The sequence below is a fragment of the Sapajus apella genome, unplaced genomic scaffold, assembly GCF_009761245.1.
Source record: "Sapajus apella isolate SASKATOON/1434 unplaced genomic scaffold, GSC_monkey_1.0 scaffold49, whole genome shotgun sequence".
NCBI classification, from domain to species: Eukaryota; Metazoa; Chordata; class Mammalia; order Primates; family Cebidae; genus Sapajus; species Sapajus apella.
Genome location: NW_022436989.1, coordinates 16,505,172 through 16,519,707, shown reverse-complemented (window position 1 = coordinate 16,519,707; position 14,536 = coordinate 16,505,172). Strand labels below are relative to the sequence as shown.

The following is a 14,536-nucleotide window of genomic DNA, read 5'->3' as shown; positions in this document are numbered from 1 at the left end:
ATTCTCAGCAAACTGACACAAGAGCAGAAAATCAAACACCGCATGTTCTCACTCATAGGCAGGTGTTGAACAATGAGAACACATAGACACAGGGAGGGGAGCATCACACACTGGGGTCTGTTGGGGGAAATAGGGGAGGGACAGTGGGGAGTAGGGAGTTGAGGAGAGATAGCATGGGGAGAAATGCCAGATATAGGTGAAGGGGAGGAAGGCAGCAAATCACACTGCCATGTGTGTACCTATGCAACTATCTTACATGTTCTTCAAATGTACCCCAAAACCTAAAATTCAATAAAAAATAAACTAAAATAAAATAGTATCACACCTAAGAAGGATTTTTTGACCTTCTCATAAAGTGGATCATAAGATCGTCATTAAATAGGCACCCTCCCTGTACTGGAGAAAAAGATATCCTTATCTCTCAAGATACAGGAACATGGAGAGGAATCTGAACAAACAGGCCTTGCTGATTTCCCCCGGTTTATTACCATTAGATCATACTTTTTCATCCCATCATACTTACAGTAATTATCTGTCTATCTTTTGTTATAGGGGCCTCAACTGTGAACCTAGCAATAGGTAAGGAAAACATTTTTTCCTTCCCTTACAAGGAGAGGCTGTGGACGGGAAGAGGGGGTGGTACATGGAAACTGTACTGTCTGCTTAATTTCTTTGTAAATTTAAAAGTGTTTTAAGAAATAAAATCTTTTCATTAAAAAAAAAAGAATAAGGTTCTTTTGGAGAGTTTAAGAAAAGAATGAGAAACATTTTAACTCAATTTTTAAAACTCACTGCTTTCTAATTCACTAGTTGTTTATTAATTTATAAAATTATGTTTATATTTAATTTATTAATTTATTTTAATCATAAATAATGTTAACTTATTTCATTGATATCTGATTATTCTGATACCTTTTTCCCTAGAGATCAGAAACTTTTATTGAGTTTCCTTACTCCCCATAACATTGTAGTTTCAATAAGAAACTGTTTCCTCTATTTCCTTCTCTTTTCTCGTTTTCTTAAGCAAGATACAGTTGGGAAAATTGATGGTGCGATTAGGGTCTCATCTAGAGTTGTCATGTTAGAGAAGGATTCTTATTGAATCCAGCGTGACAAGTCACTTTAGATAGCACAAGTTAAGTTTGTTTAGGGTGCCAATCAATACCTAGAAAGCTCTCCCAGGAAAACTGGCTGGTACCTGGATTACAGATGTGAAATGGACCAACACCCTGAACAAACTTGACATTACTGCAGAGGAAACCTGGGGGAAACAGTTTCTAAAACTTAGTTTCCTAGCCTCAGGATGGCAAGTAACAGAAAATATAAAAAAGTCTGAAATCACTTAAGAAAACTTTAAGGCAGACATTAATTTGTGGCCTCAGTAGTTATTCAGTAATATAAAGCTCTAAATATGCAAAAGCAAACTCAAGAAAGCATCTATGGTTAAGTAACAATTTTGCTGCCCCATCTAAGGCCAAATCTAAGGAGATCAGCCTTTTTGTGTGATCAAAAATACAGTTTTTTGAGATTACTATGATTACAGATTAAGGAGAGAAGAGAAATAGACAACCAGGAAAAATTGTGAATGACTTTGAAACATAGGAAAAATTAGTGCCCTATCTAGTATACCCTTCTTTAACTTTGATCATCTTGAGCTAGTTCACACTAGGTAGCTAGCTGGATTCCTTTTTTTTCTGAGATGGGATCTTGCTATGTTGCCCAGGCTGGACTTGCACTCCTGGGCTCAAGCAGTCTTTCCTCCTTAACCTCATGAATAGCTGGGACTACAGGCATACACCAGCTGGCCTAGTTGTCAATACAAATGACTCTTGACCACAGACGTGAAAATTAATTCTGTCCAACGGAAGTACAATTAATTTCTTTTCCTCACCACAAAAGAAGCCAGGTTTGCATCTATTGGACAAATTTATATTAACATTGCTGATTGCCTCTGCATGTGTCTGCTCTTGAGGTTTTCCTTTAATTGGTTGTAACGTGTTACTGTTTCTCAGATTAAATAGTGAGCAAAATAAACTCTTTGATACGTGCTCATTTATATTGGTATGAGAGTTATGATTTTACCCTTTAAAACAATGTGGCCTTTTACAATATTATTAAATGGTATGCTAAACAATTGATTTAATATAACCAAAATCGAAGGTTTATCAAACTCTTTATATGCTTAATGACAGAGTTTGGATTGTATTATGCAGAGGTCAGAGGCTAGATTCCAGTGTAGGAGATGAGGGGTGGAGATGAAAAGGGAGGGTGCAATTGCTCAGGGCAAAGGAAAACTGAGCCAAGCCATTTCTCTCTACAGACCAATGTTTGAGAGGCAGGTGGAGGAAGGGAAAGCCGTGAAAGAAACCAACAAGGAATAGTTGGAGAAGTAGGGGGAGAGAAGGAGAGGATTTCCATAAGACGCCAGCGGTCAGCAGAGTCAAATGCTGCAGAGAAAAGGCAGTGCAAAGACTAAACACACCTAAGCACACCCACTGGATTGGACCGTGTGTGGCTCTGGCCAGTGCAGTTCTTGTCAAGTGATGGAGGCAGCCAAGGAATCAGTGATGTGACTGAGAGGTGAGAATTTGAAGGATCAAGTGGGTACATCTTTGAAGAAGGCTTTAATTTGAGAGGAAGGACTTAGTTAAGAGGTGGCTGAAGATGGAGAGAGGGGATTATTAATGGGTGGAGAACCTAGTGGTTGTTGGAAAAAAGGATCTGGAACTCAGGAGCAGCCCACTGGTCTGGGGCAGGAGGAAGGACCCTAGTGCTCTGACCTGGGGGGAGGAGAGAGGGTGGACAGGGACAGACATAAGCTTGTCAGTCAGGATATGGGCAGCATAGAAGAAATTTAGAATCACTGGTCTCAACTTTCTGGATGAAGTCAGTGACAAATAGTAAGGTGAGAACTCACCAGGGAGCTTAAGGTGAGGGGGACATTCAGAGCTGTCATTGAGAGGGAACTGAGAAAGAATGGCTGAGAACAAATAGAGAGAGCACGGAGCAGCCCTGCGGGCCTCCCCGAGGATGCAATTTGCAATGGATCTGGTACGCATGGTCCTGAGATATTTTCCAGCAGAGACCAACCACTCAGGAGAGGGCCACAGATGACACACAATGGAATTGATTTTCCAGGGCTGAGGTTTACTGAGGCAAGGGCAGAAAAAAAACTTGCATGGCCAGAACAAACTGGAACTTTGAAAGATCCTGGAAGGGAAAGGTAAACTGTGGCAACTGCAGGTGTTCTGTAATGATTTGTGGCATCTGTCCTCTATGACAAAGAGTTCAGAGTGGACGAGTCCCCCTCAGAATGTGGGTTAGTTTGCTGAAGAGTAGAAACTAGGTCATGGGTCATCTGATCTGTGTAGCCTTAGGAAAATCACTTAACCTCTCTGATCAAAGTTGCCTCATCTGTCTAATGAGAGCACTGAGTCAGATCATTCCCTGGGTTTCCTCTAGCAAGTACCATAATGTTTGTGTCCAGTGGACTGTTTAGGGATGAGCTGTCAATATCTGAGGTCCTCTACCACCTTTCTTACTGGAAAACTACCATACTTCCTCAATAATCCTTGGTCTTTCCAGAAAGTTCTATCATCCATCCACCCATCCAGTTTTATATGGATTTAATAAACAAGTTGTGAATGCTCTAGGCTCCATCTACACTTCCAAGACCAGATTGTCCTAGTGGGTGGCAGTGGGGCCAATGGTCAGAGCAGAGGTTCCCTCCACCTTGTCTGCCTGGCTAATCATTTCACATCCTTGCAGAGGCTGGTGTGGATCAGCCAATTAGATGACCTCCTGCAGTGCAATCAGCTTTGTTTTCAATAAGCAAACACATTAATGCCTATTGATCTCATCTGCTCTTTCCCTTGTAATATTATAACTTAAAAAATTATGATTAAGTATACATAACATAAAACTGACCACACTGAATATTTTAATTGTACAGTTAGGTGGTATTAAGTACATTGACATTGTTGTGCAATCATCACCACCATCTATCTTCAGACCTTTTTAATTATCTTGAAATGAAACTCTACTAATGAAACAATAACTCCCAATGCCCTCTTCCCATAGCCCCAGCAACCACTATTTTACTTTCCACTTCTATGAATTTGAGGCTACTTGTCTACGCTATGAATTTGAATTCCACTTGTCTCAGATAACTAGGACCATATAATATTTGTCCCTTTGTGTCTGGCTTATTTCGTTTAGCATAATATCCTCAATAAATCCATATCATAACATGTGCCAAAATTTCCTTTCTTTTTAAAGTGAATAATATTTTATAATATGGAGAAATCTCAGTTCATTTATTCTTCTGTAGATAGACATCCGGGTTGATTCTAGCTTTTGGATATTGTGAGTAATGCTGCTGACACAGTTTGGCTCTGTGTCCCTACCCAAATCTCATGTCGAATTATAATCCCCATGTGTTGGAGGTGGGGCCTGGCAGGAGGTGATTGGATCATGGGGTGGTTTCTAGTGGTTTAGCACCATTCCCTAGTGCTGTCTCATGATAGAGTTCTCATGAGATCTGGTTGTTTAAATGGTGTGGCACTTCCCTCCTGTCCTCTCTCTCTCTCCTGCTCCTCCACGGTGAGATGTGCTTGTTTCTCCTTCGCCTTCCATCATGATTGTAAGTTTCCTGAGGCCTCCCAGTCATGCTTCTTGTTAAGCCTTTGGAACTGTGAGCCAATTAAACCTTTTCTCATAAATTACTCAGTCTTGGGTAAATCTTTATAGTAGTGTGAAAAGGGACTAATACAGCTGCTGTGAGCCTTAAACATTTTTAAATGGATACCCATGAAATAAAAAGGAGAGAAATGTAGAATCATGAGATTTGGATATCAGAGAGACAAGAACTGCTTGCATCTATGAATCAGTAGAAAGAGGGTGTCCAGGTCAGACTACATTGACTATTTGGCTAGAAGAGAGCTTGCTCCCTGGCTGTTTGGCTTAGGGAGAGTTTGTTTCCTCACCTTGGTCTTTCAGGGTTGGGAGAGTGAGCTGCAAGACTGCCCAGCTGGCACTCTTCCTGAATGTGCAAGAATGGATTTCTCTCTGCATTCAAGGAGGCTATGCAGAAATAGGGACCTCTCAATCCTTGTGCTTTGAGGGACCATATCTTCTTCCCTCCTCTAGAAACTCTGTGTCCACATAGGCAGCATTGTGTGCTGCGGGCGGTGAGAGGTTAGAAAGTCTGTCAACTGATTGACTGGATGACTGATGTGTTCACTCACTGACTAGAACTGATGCCCTTGGGGTTCTAAGGCACAGAGGTGCAAGGCAAGGTTCATACCTTGCCTTGCGCCTCTGTGGTTCATAGGAGGACAAGGTTCATAGGAGCACAAGGTTCATTGCACCTTGAGGGTTCATAGGAGCCCTCAGTTGATAGCCAGGAGAAGAAAAAGGAGGATCTGAGAGACAATTAAGCACTCAGGTGATGCCTCCTCTAATTATTGATATTTTCTATTTGCTACCTACATTCATTGCAATTGACTTTTGAGAAGGGGATGTCATATGTATTTGGGTTCTTAGTGTCTACAGATGATCATAAAATGCCTTCCATGAAATCTTTCTATGAAAGATTCTTTGCAAATTTGAGTTAATCATAGATGCTTGAGACAAGACACAGAAAGGACTAACCATAAAAGAAAAATAACTGGTAAATTGGACTTCACTACAATTAAAACTTTCTGCCTATTCAAATATGCCATTAAGAAAATTAATATAGAAACCACAAACAGGGAAAACTATTTGCAGAGCACATATCTGAAAAAAAGTTTATATTGGGAATATGTTATTAATAAAATAATAAAAAGATAATTCAATTTTTAAATGAACAAAAGACTTGAGCAGGTACTTCACAAAAGAACATGTGTAATGGACAACAAACACAAGAAAATATGCTCACATTATTAGTTATCAAGAAAATGCAAATTAAAGCCACCATGAGATTCTACTATTCACACACTAGAGGCTAAAATTAAAAAAAAAAAAAGACAATACTAAATTTTAGTCAGGATGTGGAACAACAGGAATTCTCATAGACGATGATAGAAAAGTCGAAAGGCATAACCACTTTGGGGAACTGTGTAGTGGTTTCTAGTAAATTTAACCAGACAACTTCCTTGTGCCCTAGCAATTCCACTCCTAGGTATTTGCCCAAGAGATATAAAAACAAAAAAGACTAGCACAAACATATTCATAAGAGCCTTATTGATGATAATCCCAAATTGGAAACAGACCAAATGTTCATCAACAGTAGAATAGATTTTTAAATTGTGGCATAGTCACACACTAGAATAAACAAATGAATACACAAATGAATACATTCTGTTTGATTCCATTTACGAAGTTTAAAATCAGACAAAACTAAACTATGGCAATTGATGTCAGAAAACGTTGCCTTTGGGTCAAAGGGTGGTAAATGGACTGAAAAGGTGAATGAGAGAACTTTCTAGAGTGGTGGAAATGTTCTGTGGTTTTTCCTTGCATACACAATTGTCAGAACGCATTGAACTGATCCCTTAAGATCTTTTTATGTTTTTGTATGCTAATCATGTTGAAAGGAAGAAAGGGAGGAGGGAAGGGAAAAGGGAGAGAGGGAGGGAGGAAAGGAGGAGGAAAGGAAAGAAGGGAAAAAGGAGAGAGGGAAGGAGGAAGAAAGGAAAGAATAAGGAAGGAAAGAAGGAAAAAGGAAGGAAGAGAAAGAATGAAAGAAGGAAGGCAGGCATATAGTCTGGTTAAAGAGTTTTGAGGAAATGCTTATGCCTAGAACATGGGTGCTGTGTGGGAAAGGGGTAGGAAAGGAGGCCAGCCCTTGCTTATACAGACCAAGCTGACAATTTTTTTTTTTTTTTCTGCAGGCAGAGAGGATACCTGAGTAATTCTGTGAAGGTGAATTACATTCGTGCCTTGGAAAGGCTACCTTGATGATAGATGAGATTTGGGGAGTTGGACATCTGCTGTGACCAGAGGGCTGTTACAGAAGGGAATTTGGAGATTCCAGTTGGTTACAGGGGCACATGCAATGTTATTTTTAACCTCCCTTACAGGAGGGACTGGCATTTCTCTGGTTGCTAGGGAAATTGTGTTCTGAACTGTTACACATTGGTTCCTAATTTTAAAAGTCTTAGGGAAAACTAGAAAACTTTATGAGCCAGTACCAGTGTGTTGTGCTAGGACTGTGCACCTGCTAAAACGTGGCTATTTTTCTCTTAATGTACTCATGGGCAACTGTCACCATAGCAACAACAATGCGGGACCTTGCTGGTTCATAGCGGAGGATTCCTGTTGGTTTAGTGATGGAGGCCAGTCCAGAAGCCTGTTCAGGATTGAAGGAAGGTGATGGATTAGGTGGGATACACTGGCAGCCACTGGATGTGCAAGGCACAGGGTGGGAAGGTGTGGGCAGAGGGTAATCCGGCAGGAGGAACATAGGATTTCTCACAGCCCACTGGGCTCATCATTACTATTGGGCAAATTCCCACATTCCTTCAGCATTAGGCTAAAGTTTAATGTGACATCCTACAAGTGGCACTAAGAGAAGAATCCCGAATTGCCCGCTGACTTTGGAGTCAGACCTTGGTCAAGTTAGCAGAGCACCAAGGTATAGCTTGGGGGGTCTGGCTTCCCCATCATCCATCAGCACTGTTTTCCAGCAAAAGGAACTCGCTGCCCAATGTGCTGGAAGCCAGTACTATGACACCAGGGTTTTAAGAAAACAAAAGCTTTATGTCAAAAGTCAACTCACAAGGAGGCAAGAGTCAAGCTCAAATCTGGTTCCCCAGGCTGACTTCAAGGCAGTATTTTATTAGAAAAGGTTCAGGGGGCAGATTCTGGGATTAGACAGGGATTGGTGGAAGGAAAGGGGAGGGCTGAAAAGTCTTGGGCATGCGCAGTAACGTCTCCCTGTTGCCTCATGGGTCCCACGTGCAAATTCAGAGCGAGTTAGAATAGAACATGCGGTGGAAATTCGGGCTCTGACGTCAGCAACCTCGTTTTGCAAAAGCTCCAGTTGGCCACCTTGGTTCCAACTGAGTTCAGCTGGCCTTTCTTAATCTCACAAGCAGAGGGAGTTTCAGTGTTTCAGCAAGTTAGTTTTTTTCTTATCTACTATCCTGCAAACACGAGAATTTCTGTAAGCTCCTGGTTTCTTACTCTTTGGGGCACAGTTTCCGTTTCAACTTTTCAGCAAGTTGTTTCCTGTCTGCTGCCCTGTAAGCCCAAGAATTTAGTCATTGGTTTCTTTAATGGTTTGGGGCAGGGTGTCAGCACCCACTAGTAGTGTGGACAACTGACGTTAATCTTACGTGAAGTGCCAATAAGACGCAGCTTAGCCGACTCGCTCCATAGACAATGGACTGCACTGTCTCTGGTACAGCCCAGGCCTGTGTCTTGGTATCCCTGACCATTTCAACCCCCATTTTAGTTTTCTTTCCTCCTCACTGCCAGAAAGCCATTTTAGGCAGCTTGTGGGTGCCTTTCAGAAGCAATGTGTGTGTGAGAGATGAAGGAGGGCTTCCCTTTGTTTTGGCTTTAAACCTGTCTGTGTAAGTGAGACTGAGTGGAAAACCCCTGCTCCTCTCTCCAGCACTCCCCAAGGCAGGCAGCCACAACCTCCTCAATTGCAGATCAGAAGGGGGCCTTTGGAAATTATCCAGACCAATGAATCTCTTCATTTTTCTCCCCTGCCACATCACACATGATGGATGAAGTCCACATGCTTGACAGATTCCATGTATGCACTTATTTCGATGGAACAGCCAAAAACATTGTGTGAGGAAATAATTGTCCTCAGAAAAGGAAATAACAGCCCCTCGGCATGGGGTGGAGGCCCCTGAGTGTACTCTGCCATGACAACCCTTCCTTCCCACTCAGGATGTATTTTGAATGCAGGTAAGTTAGCATGAATTTATCTTGTACTAATCTCCAATCAACTCAAGTTGTTTTGCAGCATGAACTCATCCATACATCTTCCCCAGGACGGATAAATCACGGTGCCCCAGCAGCTCCTCTTCACCTCCCGGCTAACACCTGCTGCTGGCCCTGCAATTCTTTGGAGCCCCGTGAGTTGACTGTTCCGTCCTCAGCTTCCATACCACAACTTAACGCTGTTGAAAGAGATGGACAAGGGGATCCTGGTAATCTCTAGATGTGTGCAGCATTGATTGGTAGGAATAAGAGGTTTCTGTTTCTGTGCTCCACCCCTTCCTTTAGAATGTTGACTTTTGGCACCTGCCTCAATATTTGTATCAGAAAAATCGAGGTGTGGACATCAGCTTCCTACACATTTCCCCCAGCATCCTAGAGAGCACAAGTGAGAAAGGTAGAGACATGCCCCTCAGCACAGGCACTCACATCCCCTTCAAAGCCCTCCATGGGCTCTCAACACACTCGGAGACAGGAGCTCTCCCTGGAACTACCCTCCACATGGTTATTCTCTCAGGAGGTGGGGGGGAGGGAGCTCTCCCTGGGAAAGGAGGATCAGAATCTTCTTCTAGCAAGAAGGTGGGGGAAGAGCATTATGTGTAATAGAGACTGCACAGTCCACTCCCCCCTGCCCCGTAATTATCAGAGTCCTGCTCTACGGACTAGCAGGGGTCAGCTCCAGAGTGACATTTTTTTTCCACCTGTGCTACTGTCTGGAAAACTGTGAAGTCCAGGACTATGCGGAGAATGTCAGCCAGGATAGTGCCCAGTGTAGAGTGTTTCTTTACAGAAGTTCAAGACTGCTAGGCTGGGTGCAGGGGCTAATGCCTGTAATCCCAGTACTTTGAGAGGCAGGCAGATCACATAAGGCCAGGAGTTTGAGACCAGCCTGGCCAACATGGTGAAACCCCGTCTCTACTAAAAATACAAAAAAAAAAAAAAATTAGCTGTGGGTGATGGTGGCACCAGTAGTCCCAGCTACTGGGAGGCTAAGGCAGAATTACTTGAATCCGGGAGGTGGAGGTTGCAGTGAGCGAAGATCACGCCACTGTACTCAAGCCTGGGCAACAGAGCGAGACTCCATCTCACATTACAGAAAAAAAAAAAAAAAAGACTGTTAGCCATCTAGGAGGAGGTGGAAGGGATCACTGCAATCTGCCCAAGGTGACCATGTGTTAGTTGTGACCCTGGAGGGATAATTCCATCAATTTGAATAGGACTAGTATATGTCCATTATCACCACCATCATCATCCTCCCAATTCTTCCTGGGAAGATCATCCCTATGATCCCACAAACCTGTCGGTGAAGGTTCCTGGCAGTGGGGTTGGTCCAGAACAGAATTAAACTTGAATTTGATGGATTTAAGCCAATTTCTCTCAAGTCTCATGCAGAAAACAAGCCTTCATGTATTGTTTTGTATTTTGCTTTTTGTTGTCCTCATCTTTCCAGAGTTGAAATATCATGGAGACCCTCTTCCCAGGGAAAGAAAGGGGGAAATTTGACCGCTGGAAAGAGTGAGAGTGAGATCTCCCGACTTTGCATTCCTGAAGACTGCTTGGGCCTGGTGAGACAGGCATGTTTTGTTTGGATGCTAAATTAAGTGGAGAGGAGACCTTATGATGTGAATTTGGCAGAGGAATAAATCAAATAAAACAATAAGGCAAGCAGTTATCCAAACAAAATGGGCTTACAACCCTGGATATTAATGAGGCTTTTACTTTAAACAGATATGTTTAACCAAGCAGCATGAATCCATATTGGGAACTGGAGGAATTATGCAGATTGTGTTGGAATCCTGCCCAAAAGAGGTTTGACTATGTTATCTTGTGCTAACAGGAGCGCCCAGGGAGCAAGAGAAGCCCTGAGACAGTGGCAAGGGACACTGTGGGGCCGCAGTGTAAGTAACCTGTGTCCTCCCTCCCTCTTCAAATGAGAGCTGGGGTCCTGGAATTGGATCCCAGACATCAGCACCCTGAAATCCATGAGGTAAGATGAGGTGGGCTGGAAAGGCCTCAAGGGAGGAGAGGAGGCGGGACAGGAGGGATAGGGATGCAGGCTCTAGGAGGAGGGAGATGCTTCAGCATCATCCAGCCCATAGCTGTCTATCTCCTTCTCAAAATGAGATGCTAATGGCAGGGTAAGAGGATCGCTGAGAGAGAGGAAAAAGAGTACAAAGCTGTATAAGCCATAATGCCTGGCCCTCCCCAGACCTATTCTCAGAGGACAACATGGGATTCTCAGTGACAGCACTTAGGATGCAGGGAGGGTCTTTGTGCTTGTCATAAAGTGCTTATAGGCAGTGCTGTTTCAGGGGGAAAACATGCTTGAACAACTTCCTGGAATTTCCTGGAATTTCCTTCTCAGAATAAGTATGACAGATTGGCATTTTAGAATCTTGTGTTTGACAGTATGACACAAACAGATAAAACACAATGATGGAATCAAATAATAAAATAGGCTATGACTATGCATTTTCCCTCACCTATGTAGTAATAGAAACTATATTATCTCAGGTGCTTTTTAAGAACATTGCTAAATTGCCTTCCATTTTTCCTGGGGTGGCACTTGGTGGTTAGTACTGGGAGGAGCACAGGGAGGGTGGGCAGAGGTGGGAGCAGAGTCTAGCACCTATAGCTCTGACACCTGTCACTCACTTGCTATGGGGGTGAGGAGGTTGGGAGAGTAGGTTTTACCACCAAAAAAGCTTTTTTAAAAAGTGTATAATCCATTGAGTTTTAGTATAGTCACAGAGTTGTTCAATTATCACCAAAACCAATTTTAGAACATTTTCACAATCTTCCGGAGAAATCCAATATTCTAGAGCAACAACTCCCCATTTTCCCTGAACACTGCCATCTCCACCCCAGCCTAACCCTAGGCAACCACTAATTGACTTTTTTGTCTCTATAGATTTCTGGACATTTTGTATAAATGGCATCATACAATAAGTGCCCTTTCGTGTGACTATCTTCTTTTACTCAGCATGTTTCCAAGCTTCCTATAATATCTTTTTGTTTAGATGCATCCAGGAGGGATGGTCATGGTGGACCTGAAAGACCTGAACAGAGAGCCTTTGTGAGGAGCTGAGCTGAGCTGAACTGGCATTTGGAAGCAGAGCCTCAGGGAGACCCAGTTCTGATGGAATTGAGAGAGGGCGACGTGGGAGTTGGTATAAGGAAAGTCTTGTAGCAGAGGGCACTGTGACAGGTGCTCTCAAAAGGACCTTCAGCCTGAGAAGTTTAAGAGTTAAAGAAAGGAAAGAAACATGAAATGTGGCTTGACAGTTAAAGACAGATTTATTTTAGAGAAAATAAACCTGAGAGGGGCTTCTGGCTGATTTCAGTCAGGAGTGCTTGCTATTACAGACTAAGAGTACATGTTAGTTTTAGGGTGAGGGGGCTTATTGCAAGCTTGGAATATTTCTGTGTGAGGGAGAAGTTTTATGGTGGGATTGGAACGTCTCCAGGAGGAGGGGAGGTTATCTTGGGGATGACATCTTTCCAGCTGGAGGGGTGTTATCTTAGAGATGGCGTTTTCCCAGCTGGAGTGGGGTTATCTCAGGGCTAGCATGTCTCTGGTCGGGGAGGAGTTTGAAATGTTTCTGGTTGGAGATGTTATTTGTGGTTTAAGGTCATGCAGACCTTAGCCATTAGGCTGATGCCCTTTGGATTTGGGCGGTTTTTGATTAAGGTAAACCTTAGAATGAGGAGCTTGTCCAAGATGGTGATGCTTCTGCTCTGCTGAGAAGCAGCCTGGAGGCAGGTGGGAGCACTGTGGGTCCAGTTCTGGTGGTCTTTAAGAACAATCCACTAGGGATTTTCATTGGACAAATCACAGGGATGTGGGCTCGTTGGAACCTTAGATTTAAAAAGTCTAAGTAGACTTTAAAAGATCATCCATTCCAACTCCTTCATTTTACAGAGGGGGAAACGGAGACCCAGAACGATGAGGATTCCTGCCTATGTTTAGAAGGAATAAAATATATATTTAGTTCCCAATCAAACGGGGCAAAAATTGTTAACATCCATGTGTTCTCCTTTCCCCCTCCCTAAGACAGAGAAGGTAGCAGGTCAGCCCTCCCTGTTTCCTGGCCCATAACTGCTTCATCCACCAAAGGGGCTTGCGGTGCTTTATTAAAATGGCTACAAGTCCTCTGGCACTCCTTCATGGAGAAGCAGCCTGGGAGGCAGGTGGGAGCACTGTGGGTCCAGTTCTGGTGGTCTTTAAGAACAATCCACTAGGGATTTTCATTGGACAAATCACAGAGATGTGGGCTCGGTGGAACCTTAGATTTAAAAAGTCTAAGTAGACTTTTTTTTACAAGTCCTCTGGCACTCCTTCATGGAGAAGTGGGGTGTATGTGCCTTCTCTAGGCATTGGATGGGCTTGTGCTGGTTTTCACCTGTGATCAGAGCATGGCTTGGAAGCCCAGGCCCTCCAGGAAGTCCCTGTCTAGGTGCCCCTGTCAACAGCCCTCACTGAGCTGGGCTTTTCAGTCTACCCAGCCTGGGTACCAGATGTGGGGAAGTTTCCGGCAGGGAAGCCTTCAGCCCATGCCAATGAATTCTTCCCAGCTGAGGCCCAGACATCAGGAGCAGAGACAAGCCATCCTCATGCCCTGTGTCAGCCTGAAATAAGCGAAAGGATTGGAATCCGCTTTAGAGGTTTTATTCAAGCAAAAAGCTGGAAAAATGTTTTCCATTCAGAAAACAAGGATTCCACAGAAATGGAGCTAGTGCTTTGAAGTCCAAAGTTAAGATCCTGCTTATGTAGGAGGAAAACAAAGAAATTTAACAGGATTATGACATTTTCTATACAAGCCTGGTTTATGAGTTCTAACAATTTATAGTTTTTTTTTCTTTTCCGTATGGCTTGCTTTCATTTATTTTCTAACTTAAAGGAATATATTTAACATAGTCACGAAGTCTGAATTATTTATTTTCTCACCTATTTACATTCCAAACTCACAGCATCAGTGAGCATTAGGAACTGGTGTTTGGCAATGCTATATTTTGGGATGACCGGCTACATAGCAATAATAACTGGGATAGGTCTCAAGGTGCAGCTGCTTGGGCAATAATAGTATAAATTGACTCAGTGTTTTTGGAGATAGAGGGAATTTTGGTGGTACTCTGAAGAATCATAGATAAATTCTACACACAAAGGTGTTAATGAACAAGAACATGGGAAAATTGCATGATGCTGAGGTTTGGAGTGTAGATCCCGTCACCCCAGTAATAAGTATGGTACCTGATAGGCAGTTTCATTAGCCCATCCCCGCTCCCTCCACTCTCTGGTAGTCCACAGTGTCTATTTTTCCTATATTGTCCATGATATACCACTTGTCTGATACAAGGCAGCTGTGCTGTGAAAGATAAATATGGAGACCTTGATGCAAAAAAAAAAAAAAAAAGGTGGGGGGAATACAGAAGAGTGTTGATGGAAAAACCAGAACACAGAATTCTACATAGGCCTATGTCTATACAGAAAGAGAAACACATGAATCATTGCTTTTGTGTGAACAGTAGCTTTTGGTTGGCGTTTTGGGCTCAACTGCATTCCTCAAAAATACGTATGCTGAGGCCCTGACCTCCA

At 42.9% G+C, this 14,536-nt stretch overlaps 1 long non-coding RNA gene across 1 annotated transcript in view; it reads left to right on the top strand.

The window, feature by feature from the left end:
• Positions 1 to 12,740, top strand: part of LOC116526095 — a 46,287-nt gene extending 33,547 nt beyond the window's left edge. The window contains exons 3-6 of the long non-coding RNA XR_004257964.1: positions 6,876 to 7,365; positions 10,391 to 10,562; positions 10,778 to 10,838; positions 11,961 to 12,740. This is a non-coding gene — a long non-coding RNA (uncharacterized LOC116526095). The remainder of the gene's footprint in view (positions 1 to 6,875; positions 7,366 to 10,390; positions 10,563 to 10,777; positions 10,839 to 11,960) is intronic.
• Positions 12,741 to 14,536: the final 1,796 nt, after the last annotated feature.